Source organism: Mus caroli, chromosome 16 (genome assembly GCF_900094665.2).
Source record: "Mus caroli chromosome 16, CAROLI_EIJ_v1.1, whole genome shotgun sequence".
Lineage (NCBI taxonomy): Eukaryota > Metazoa > Chordata > Mammalia > Rodentia > Muridae > Mus > Mus caroli.
This window is the reverse complement of record NC_034585.1, coordinates 82,003,608-82,013,811: the sequence shown is the minus strand read 5'-3', so window position 1 is coordinate 82,013,811 and position 10,204 is coordinate 82,003,608. Positions and strand designations below refer to the sequence as shown.

The following is a 10,204-nucleotide window of genomic DNA, read 5'->3' as shown; positions in this document are numbered from 1 at the left end:
CATAGAGACAGGAAGACAGAGACAAACAGACATAGCTAGAGAGTAAAACTTTTTGAAAAGGAAAGTTTACTGGCTTTACAACTGTCCTTTCACATCTGTGATATTCCCATGCATGAGTCTCATTCAGACAGACAGTCTTCTTTAAGTTGCATCTAGAAAAATCATGGACGGGCTTTTCTCATCGTCGTCATTCCCATATGACGACCATCCACGAGGCATTTTCATTACATTGGTGATCATCAGTTATACAGATGATGTGAAGGATGCGTGTTACAGCACTCTACTGTCTTCTATAAAGGACTGAGCATTTGTGAATTGGTTTCTGTGGGGATCCCAGAGCCCATGCATGCAGAAGCTAAAGAATGATGTGTATAAAAAGTCTTAGAATAAAATAAAACAAGTTGGGCTGGCGAGTTGGCTCAGCGGTTAAGAGCATTGACTGCTCTTCTGAAGGTCCTGAGTTCAAATTCCAGCAACCACATGGTGGCTCACAACCACCCGTAATGAGATCTGATGCCTTCTTCTGGTGTGTCTGAAGATAGCTACAGTACTTATGTATAATAATAAATAGATCTTTGGGACTGAGCAAGGCAGGTTGACTGGAGTGAGCAGAGGTCCTAAAAATTCAATTCCCAACAACCACATGAAGGCTTACAACCATCTGTACAGCTACAGCGTACTCACATACATAAAATAAATAAATAAATCTTTTAAAAAATAAAACAAGGCTGGGCGTGGTAGCACACGCCTTTAATCCCAGCACTTGGGAGGCAGCGGCAGGCGGATTTCTGAGTTCGAGGCCAGCCTGGTCTACAAAGTGAGTGCCAGGACAGCCAGGGCTACACAGAGAAACCCTGTCTCGAAAAAACCAAAATAAATAAATAAATAAATAAATAAATAAATAAATAAAAATAAAATAAAATAAAACAAATTGATATGAGAGATGGATGAAGTTTTTAGACAAGAGTTTTCAAAGAAACTCTCTGTGGGGAGGTGAGGTTTGACTCCTGAATAACAAGGAAGAATCATTGCTGGTCAGGACTGAGGCGACACTCAGGGCAGAGGGAGGCTGGTGAAGAGCCCTGTAGAGTGAGTGAGGTTACGAATGGCACATTTCAAGAGTATGATATACGAAGCATATTTGTGGTGGGGAGAGTGAAAAGTACAGTGCACAAGAAGGCAGGTACATAGCAAGCTGGACCCTACAAACCCTCATATGGAAATTTTTGGGGTTTTTTTTTTCTTTTTTGGTTTTTCGAGACAGGGTTTCTCTGTATAGCCCTGGCTGTCCTGGAACTCACTTTGTAGATCAGGCTGGCCTCGAACTCAGAAATCTGCCTGCCTCTGCCTCCCAAGTGCTGGGATTAAAGGCGTGCGCCACCACTGCCCGGCTTGTTTTTTTTTTTAATTGGACATTTTCTTTATTGACATTTCAAATGTTATCCCCTTTCCCAGCCCCCCCCCACAAACTCCCTATCACATCCTTCCTCCCCCTGCTTCTATGAGGGTGCTCCTCCACCCACCCACCCATTCCCACCTTCCCACCCTTTATTTCCCTACACTGGGGCATCTATAGAGCTTTCATAGGACCAAGGACCTCTCCTCCCATTGATGCCTGAGAAGGCCATCCTCTGCTACATATGCAGCTGCAGCCATGTGTACTTCTTGGTTGGTGGCATAGTCCCTGGGAACTCTGGGGTGGGTGGGTGTCTGGTTGGTTGATATTGTTCCTCCTATGGGGTTGTAAACACCTTCAGCTCCTTCAGTCCTCTCTCTAACTCCTCTCTTGGGGACCCCATGCTTATTCCAATGGTTGGCTGCAAACATCCACCTCTGTATTTGTCAGGCTCTGGCAGGGCCTCTCAGGAGACAGCCATATCAGGCTCCTGTCAGCATGTACTTCTTGACATCCACAATAGTGTCTGGGTTTGGTAACTGTCTACGGGATGAATCCCCAGGTGGGACAGTCTCTGGATGGCTTTTTCTTCAGTCTTTACTCCACACTGTGTCTCCATATTTGCTCCTGTGAGTATTTTGTTCCCCCTTCTAAGGAGGACTGAAGCACCCACGGTTTGGTCTTCCTTCTTCTTGAGCTTCATGTGGTCTATGAATTGTATCTTGAGTATTTTGGAGCTTTTATTTTAAGTAAAATGGGAATTTGTTGAAGGCTTTGTGCCAATGTGGTTCGGCAGATCAAATAAAATAACTTGCACACAAACCTCAGCAGAATATTCAAGGGGGCACGTGGCATGCGGTGATTTTATCACATGGTAAGACCCGACCTGTACTGCCGTGAAGTCCAAAATCATTCATTCTTGTACAAAATCCAGGTTCCGGTTACTACAGGATTGGTGGCGTGAGAACAGAGACTGGGGAACAGATAGGTATCAACTGCTCATCATCGTATGGCCACATGACGGTGCAGATGCTTTACCACGAATCCTTCAGCGGTTCTACTCTCACCATCACCCTTACCATCAGTGAGACTGAAGGCCAGCTCTGTTGATTTCAATGGCACAGCAATTTGCCCATGGCAAAATGACTCTAAAGAAATATTCCTACATGTTATGATCATCAAGAAAAGGCACCATTTCGTGGGGCATGGTGGCTATGCCTTTAATCACAGCCCTGTCCAAGGCAGGTAGATCTCTGTGAGTTGAAAGCCACCCTGCTCTTTGGAGTTCCAGCCCAACTAAGTCTATATAGTGAGCCTCAATAGTAAGAAAAAAGAAGACATTGTATTGTGGATTAATAGTTAAAAGTGCTTGTCCAGAGAACCCAAGTTGCGTTCTTAGCACCCTCATAGGGCATTTCACAACCACGTCTGACTGTAGCCCCAGTGGATCTGACACTCTCTTCAGGCCTGTGGGGCACTCAAATGCACATGTACACAATGCACACATACACATAAACAATTATTAGTAAGTATTTTATAAAGAAGAAAGAAATGACACTGTCATTCCCCCAAGAGCATCGTTGCTTAGTAGGCCGTCCATTTCGCAAGTTCAGTGAGGAGGCCTCCACCCATTCGTCAGACCTGGTGGTGGCACTCACTGGGCTGCAGACACGGAGATGTCCATTTCCAGCTGGGACTGCGGATGTGCCAAGGGTTTTTTTTTTTTCTGGCCTCGCTTTACCAACCATGCCCTCTCTCTCTCTGTAAGAACACCATATAAGGCTGCCCTTTCCCCGTGCATCATCTCATTTACTAAATCATGGTTTATTTTCTTCCTCAAGATATCACACGCTATTTTAGAGTCAGTTTTCAAAAGGTCTTAAATGACTTGGCTCCAAGTTGGTTTTATATTAAGGGAAGGAACTGGTGTTCCAGAGTCTCAATCAGCACCTTAGCAAATAGGCTTTGGCCTCCCTCAACCATCCAGAGGTGGCCAGCAGCTATTAGATGGGCGACAGCAAAGGTTCATATCTTCCCAATGGTCTTCCTTATTTTCCAACTCTTATGAAACACTAGATGATGGTTGGCAGCCGTGGGAAAGGGTATGAGGAGGGTGGGTGAGCATTCTGTAAGACAAGCTGCCTCATCCTACAGAACTTCTATGGGTGCAATTAAACAAACTACATGGGTGCTCTGAGGGCAGTATTCTAGCTACCAAACCGGCTTTCAAGTGTGTAGTGAAGACCTGTATCCAAGCCATTGCAACATTGCTTCCAATGTTAGCTATCAGTGTCCCACTAATGTATCTCATTCATACAGATTATATACAGGAATGAAGATTTCTACAAAATGATTCTGCAAACAAGGGAGGAATTTACATGTAATTTAAAGATGGCTGCCTAAGCAAGGTAGAGTGCTTGTTTTTGTTTTTTTTTGTTTTTTTTTAGATTTATTTATTTATTATATATAAGTACACTGTAGCTGTCTTCAGACACTCCAGAAGAGGGCGCCAGATCTTGTTATGGATGGTTGTGAGCCACCATGTGGTTGCTGGGAATTGAACTCAGGACCTTCAGAAGAGCAGTCAGTGCTCTTAACTGCTGAGCCATCTCTCCAGTCCCTAGAGTGCTTGTTGTATTGTGTTTATTCATAGACAACAATCCCTCTTAGTGAATTAAGCACAACGGCTTCACTAAGTGGCCTCAGTTAAGTTTCTCTAGCTTAGGGGTCTTCTGTCCCTATGACAGGTCCTTGTCTATCACTTGACTATTGCTACCTGTAATTACTTGCTATGATCAATAAATCTGACTGCTCTTAGCTCATGCATGCTCACGGCTGCTCTTATTTGTTTTGTGTAATAAAGAAGACTACATGGCTTGTGGAAATTAAAAGTGTTTTACGATAGCTCTTGGTCCAAATGACTTCAGTGGAGGGCCACTAATGTATTAGATATCACAGATGAGAAGGGAATATATGGGCTTAAAAAAAGATCTTTTCGGGCTGGTGAAATGGCTCAGTGGGTAAGAGCACCCGACTGCTCTTCCGAAGGTCCAGAGTTCAAATCCCAGCAACCACAATGTGGCTCACAACCACCCGTAATGAGATCTGACACCCTCCTCTAGTGTGTCTGAAGACAGCTACACTGTGCTTATTTATAATAATAAATAAATCTTTGGGCCAGAGCGAGCAGGGACTGAGAGAGTGGAGTTGACTGAGTGAGCGGAGTTGATGGGAGCAAGCAGAAGTCCTAAATTCCCAACAATTCCCAACAACCACATGAAGGCTCACAACCATGTGTACAGCTACAGTGTACTCATATACATAAAATAAATAAATCTTTTTTTTAAGACCTTTTCCTTGTTTACCTTTTTCCTTTAATGTTAGGATTTTGACAAAGTTGAATACCGTCTTGAGATAAGATAAGTGGTGGTCGTTAGATCTTCGAAATGTATTTTTCCTTGTACCTCTCTTTTCTCTCACACAATTCCTAAATAAAGCTTCCTTTCTCCTCACAGAGTTCATTCCTAATGGCTAGACTTTATTTTCCTATGTTACCACTGTATCACAGCATTACAGAGGTGGCCGTCCTTTGGAAGGTCATTTTGGTAGTCGTTCCCCTCTGTCAGCCTGGAGATCGCTGTTCTGACTTAACACTCTCCTCTGTGATACAGCTGGGCATGTCGTCAGAAGAGAGAGGCTCTATTAAGGAACAGGAAATGGGCTGTCACATAGCAATGAGAAAGTGTAATTGCTCTATCAGACTGCTACATAAATAGACACATGGATCCTTTCTTAATTTTACTCCCTGAGGCTAATGACTGACCCCACTGAAAACCCTAGTGGTAATCATGGCAAGTAAAAATAGCCCACAACATTAAGAATAGGACAAGTGAGAATGACAATGGCTAATAAGCATTTGAACCATCAAGCATCCTTAGCAGGCCAATCACAGAAATAAACTCTGTCTCATGGGCTAAGTACCTAAAAGCAACCATGGACCAGCTGGACATGGGATGTATGCCTTGAAGTCCAGCATTTGGGGGTGGAAGGAGAATCACAAGCTGGCGGTGAGCCAAGCTTAGATACTGTAACCTCGTCTCCAAAACCCAAGGGCCAGGCTGTAGCTCCTTGTATAACACTTAGCGTTTACAAAGCCCTGGATGGGGGTGGGGGTCGGGGTGGGGAGGTTGGAGAGATGGCTCAGTGGTTAGTCTGGGCTAAGAGTGGAAATCTCTGGATGCCATGTGCTGACTCCCTGTTCAGTGACTAATTTGCAATTTCGCCTTTGGATCAAGCCAGGCACCAAGGTCTTATTCTTTAGGGAATTAAATTTGATAAATTGTCCTTTAAAATGTATTTTTTAATGTGTATGGGCATTTTGCCAGCATGTATGTGTACGTAGTACATGTGTGCAGTGCTCGTGGAGGCTAGAAGAGGGTATCTGATCCCCTGAGACTGCACTTGCAGACAGGTGATAGTGGCCAAAGGGGTGATGAGAAGTGAACCGAGGTTCTCTGCAAGAGCAGCAAGTCCTCTTTACGGCTAAACTCTAGGCCACAAGTTACCTTTAAAAAAAAAAAAAAAGGATTTATTTATTTTATGTATGTGAGTACACTGTAGCTGTACTGATGGTTGTGAGCTATCATGTGGTTGCTGGAAATTTGAACTCAGGACTTCTGCTCATTCTTGTTGCCCCCCCTGCCCCCCGCTCGCTCTGGCCCTGCTCGCTCTGGCTTGAAGATTTATTTATTATTATATCTAAGTACACTGTAGCTGTCTTCAGACACATCAGAAGATCAGATCTCATTACAGATGGTTGTGAGCCACCATGTGGTTGCTGGGGTTTGAAAGCAGGACCTTCGGAAGAGCAGTCAGTGCTCTTATCCACTGAGCCATCTCTTCAGGACCCTCCCCTTTTTCTAGTATATCTTACAATGTGAAAAATTAAGAGAAATACTAAAGGACCTTGCTTAGTCCAAGAAAGTTTGGGGGCCTGAGAGTCACTGTACGTATCTCAGTGCCTAAGGATATGAAGACAGGTGAATCCCAGGGGTTCACTGGTTACATGGGTGCACCCATTGCCTTTTCTGTGTGCCTGGTTTTGTGCTTATCCATCATTTTATTACATGGCACTTTCCTTACATGATCTATAGAAAAATGTGTTTCCTTACTCAATCGGATTTTTTAAACATTTTTTTAATGTATCTGAATACACTGTAACTGTCTTCAGACTCATCAGAAGATGGCGTTGGATTCCATTAAAGATGGTTGTGAGCCACCATGTGGTTGCTGGGAATTGAACTCAGGACCTTCAGAAGAGCAGTCAGTGTTCTTAACCTCTGAGCCATCTGCCCAGCCCTCAACCATTTTTCAATGTTATGATCCTCGTGATTTTTAAACTCCCTTTTTGTTTTAGAACTGAGGGTAGCCCGCTTTCACTAGCTCCAGAGAGCTTGGACACATTTCTTTGTGTTATTCTCAACATTCATTCTTCTCAGTTTCTTGCTTTTTTCTGTCGCTTTTTTGCCTCAACTTCCACAGTTTAAAAACATGCATGCGCGTACCTACAAAGGCATGGTGATACCTGCTTATAATATCAGCACTGGAAGGCTAAAACAGGAGGACAGTAAAACAGTAAACCTGGGCTGCAAGCTGAGTCCCAGCACAAGACACTGTAAGATCCTATGCAGAGCATGGAATGCTAATGATGCCCATAGGTTTGGGGAGGGTTAGGGGGTGTGGCCTTGGAGGAGGTGTGTCACTGGGGGCGGGCTTTGAAGCTCCACAATACTCTTGCGATGGCCACTCTTCCTCTCCCTCCTCCTCCCCTCCCCCTCCCCCTCCCCCTCTCTTTCTCTGCCTACTTGTGGATCAAGAGCTCTTAGCTCTCAGGTTTGCCCTGCCAATGTACTCTAGCCCTCTGAAGCTGCAAGACCAAGTGAACACTTTTCTTTTATAAATTGTCTTGGTCATGGAGTTTTGTCAGTGGAAAAGTAAAAAAGACACCCTATCTCCAAAATAACAAACATCTATCGTATTTTAGATTAACTGATGGCATTCAGTGGGATATTCAGTTTCGAAGTATATGGGTTTGAAGATGGTCTTAAAAATTAGAATCATCATTTCAGAACTTAAAAAATTTAACATAGGGAGAATTTACTATTTTTCCATTAATTACATGTATTTATTTATTCTCTCTCTTTGTGTGTGTGTGTGTGTGTGTGTATGCGTGTGTTCACTTCAGCTTGAGGGAGTTGATTCTATAACTTCACCATATGGGTCCCAGAGATTGAACTCTGATATTCTCGATCAGCAGGAAGTGCCTTTACCTGATAAGCCATCTCTTCGGCCAGAATCTACAGTTTGCTGTGTGAGCTAAAAAAAACAAAAAACCAAAAAAAAACACACACACACAACCACCCTATTAGTAACACAATGCCAAAGCATAAAACATTGGAGCGTCTTACATTATTATATACAGATGTAAGACACATACACACACATACACACACACACACACCGCCATTGATCACCAATTGAGAAAAATGCCTTACAGCTGGATCTAACGGAGGCATTTTCTCAAAGGCGGCTCGGCTCCTTCCTCTCTGATGACTCTAACTTGTGTCAAGTTGACACTCAAAACCAGCCAGTACATAGCATTCAACCCAAATTACACAAAATTAACAAATCTCCATTCAAAAGGAATAATTGGCAATTAAAAGCTAATTCTTTGATGAATTAACACATAGTTGATTGAAATCGATTTTAATTCTTCCCATTTCCCATTTGTGCAAGGTTGACTTTTACTTTAAACTTTCAATGAAAATTTATCCGCTGTCTTGAACTCGTTTAGTTTTTCAGGATCTAGTTATCAATTTTTGCCAAGATTTAAATCCTCTTAGTCACTTTTAAAAAATCAGGTATAATTTTAAATCCCCTCTCACTTTTTTGTGTCAGTTATACCCATAAGTGATGCTGAGACAACGGGTTTTAGTTTTTCCTAGCAAATCCATGAGGAAATTCGACTGTCTTACTGCTCAGGTGTCATGTACTTTACAGACATAGAATCCACATAGAGGTTTAAACAGAGTCCCTCAATGATTGGGTATTGTAGTAATCACTGATTGTTAATATTATAAATAAAACTATTTAACATTAATATAAAAATATAGCAGTGAACACTGAAGCTAACATAACATTATTAAAAATGTCTCTCTTGAGGACTGATATTCTCAATTTTTTTTCCAAATATTTTATATGTGGCTTAGTGGACGACAAAAGGTATAAGTGGCTCCTTGTGTTTTTCACATTCATACTGTGACATACTGAACACCCAGCAGGCCTTCACAGCTCCCCACAGGAAGAGAGGAGACAGCTCTGTATTAGTATGAAAACACTTTTGTAGTCATGGGCCCTGAAAGGGCGTTGGAGAGCCTCGGAGGTGTCAAAACCAATCTTTGCGAACCACTGAACGTTTGCTTTGTCTTCCAATATAATTGGCTCACTTACCTTGTGTTAGGTGACAAGAAAGTATTTTCATGGTTACATTTTTTTTCCTTTTTCTTGGATATTTTCTTCATTTACATTTCAATTGTTTTCCACTTTTCAGGTCTCCCCTTGGGAAACCCCCTATTCCATCCCCACTCCCCCTGCCTCCATGAGGGTGCTCCCCCACCCACCCACTCCCATCCTCCCGCCCTGGCATTTCCCTACAAATGGTGCATTGAACACCCTCAGGCCTGAGGGCCTCTCTTCCCACTGATGTACAACAAGGCCATCCTCTGCCACATATGTGGCCAGCGCCATGGGTCGCTCCATGTGTAGTCTTTGGTTGGTTGTCCAGTCCCTGGGAGCTCTAGGGGAACTGGCCTGTTGACAATGTTGCTCCCTCCATGGAGCTGCAAACCCCCTCAGCTCCTTCAGTCCCATGGTTAATATTTTAAATGCTTATTAGAAAAAAAATTGCAGTTGATAGTAGGGTTGCAATTATGAGTCTGTCCCAACGTAAAGAAAATCTTAATTTCTCTATGTCCAATGACTCACCAAAACGTTTCATATTTTTCTGCAAGGGCAGGAGATGCTTCCATTTTTTTTTTTTTAATTGTAAGAGTGTTTTACTTTCTCTATGAAACTATTCTATTTACATTAGGAGATGTTTGTAAAAAAGATTCTGGGGGAGTAGAGGATATCTATCTATATCTATATCGATATAGATATCGATATAGATATAGATAAAGTGGTTAACTATTCCCACTTTGTAATCTGCCCATCTAGGGTAGAAATCGTCGCTTTAATATCTATTGGCCTGGTGACCTCTTCGTTTCACTGAATTGTGGTTATCAACTTCCTTTCCATAAAATGGAGATTAATATTCATTCTAAAATTTGACCAATAGCAAAGATAACTGCACTTAAGCAAACCGCTTAGCTCTGCCACGCACGTGCACTCCACGTGTTGCAATCCTGGATGCTATTTCAATGATCACCTTCGAGCCTTCAGAGCTTCCCAGTGACCAACACAGAGGACGTCCATTGGTAGTTTATAGGGGCGAGGGCGGGTGAGCTTGGAGAAGAAAAGGCTAACCTGTCCCGGTGCTGGATCTGCAGAACTAAGTTTAAGTGAAGGTTAAGACGTTGGGTGTCCGCCACCGAAATATCACAAGCCAAACGTCCTAACCAAAGTTTACTCATTAACTTAGGACAAGGGACACGAAGGGGGCATGCGCGCTCTGGGTTCGGCCTGATCGTCCGATTTGATCGGGAATCGGCAGATCAGGTCTGTCTGGTGGAACCTCTGGTTCTCGCGATA

General features: G+C 43.0%; 1 long non-coding RNA gene across 1 annotated transcript; it reads right to left on the bottom strand.

Moving 5' to 3' along the window:
• Positions 1–2,915: 2,915 nt before the first annotated feature.
• On the bottom strand, positions 2,916–10,180 carry LOC110312105. Its single transcript, XR_002380024.1, has 3 exons — positions 9,837–10,180; positions 4,762–5,095; positions 2,916–3,751 (listed from the first exon to the last, which is right to left on the bottom strand). It is a non-coding gene; the product is annotated as an uncharacterized LOC110312105 (long non-coding RNA).
• Positions 10,181–10,204: the final 24 nt, after the last annotated feature.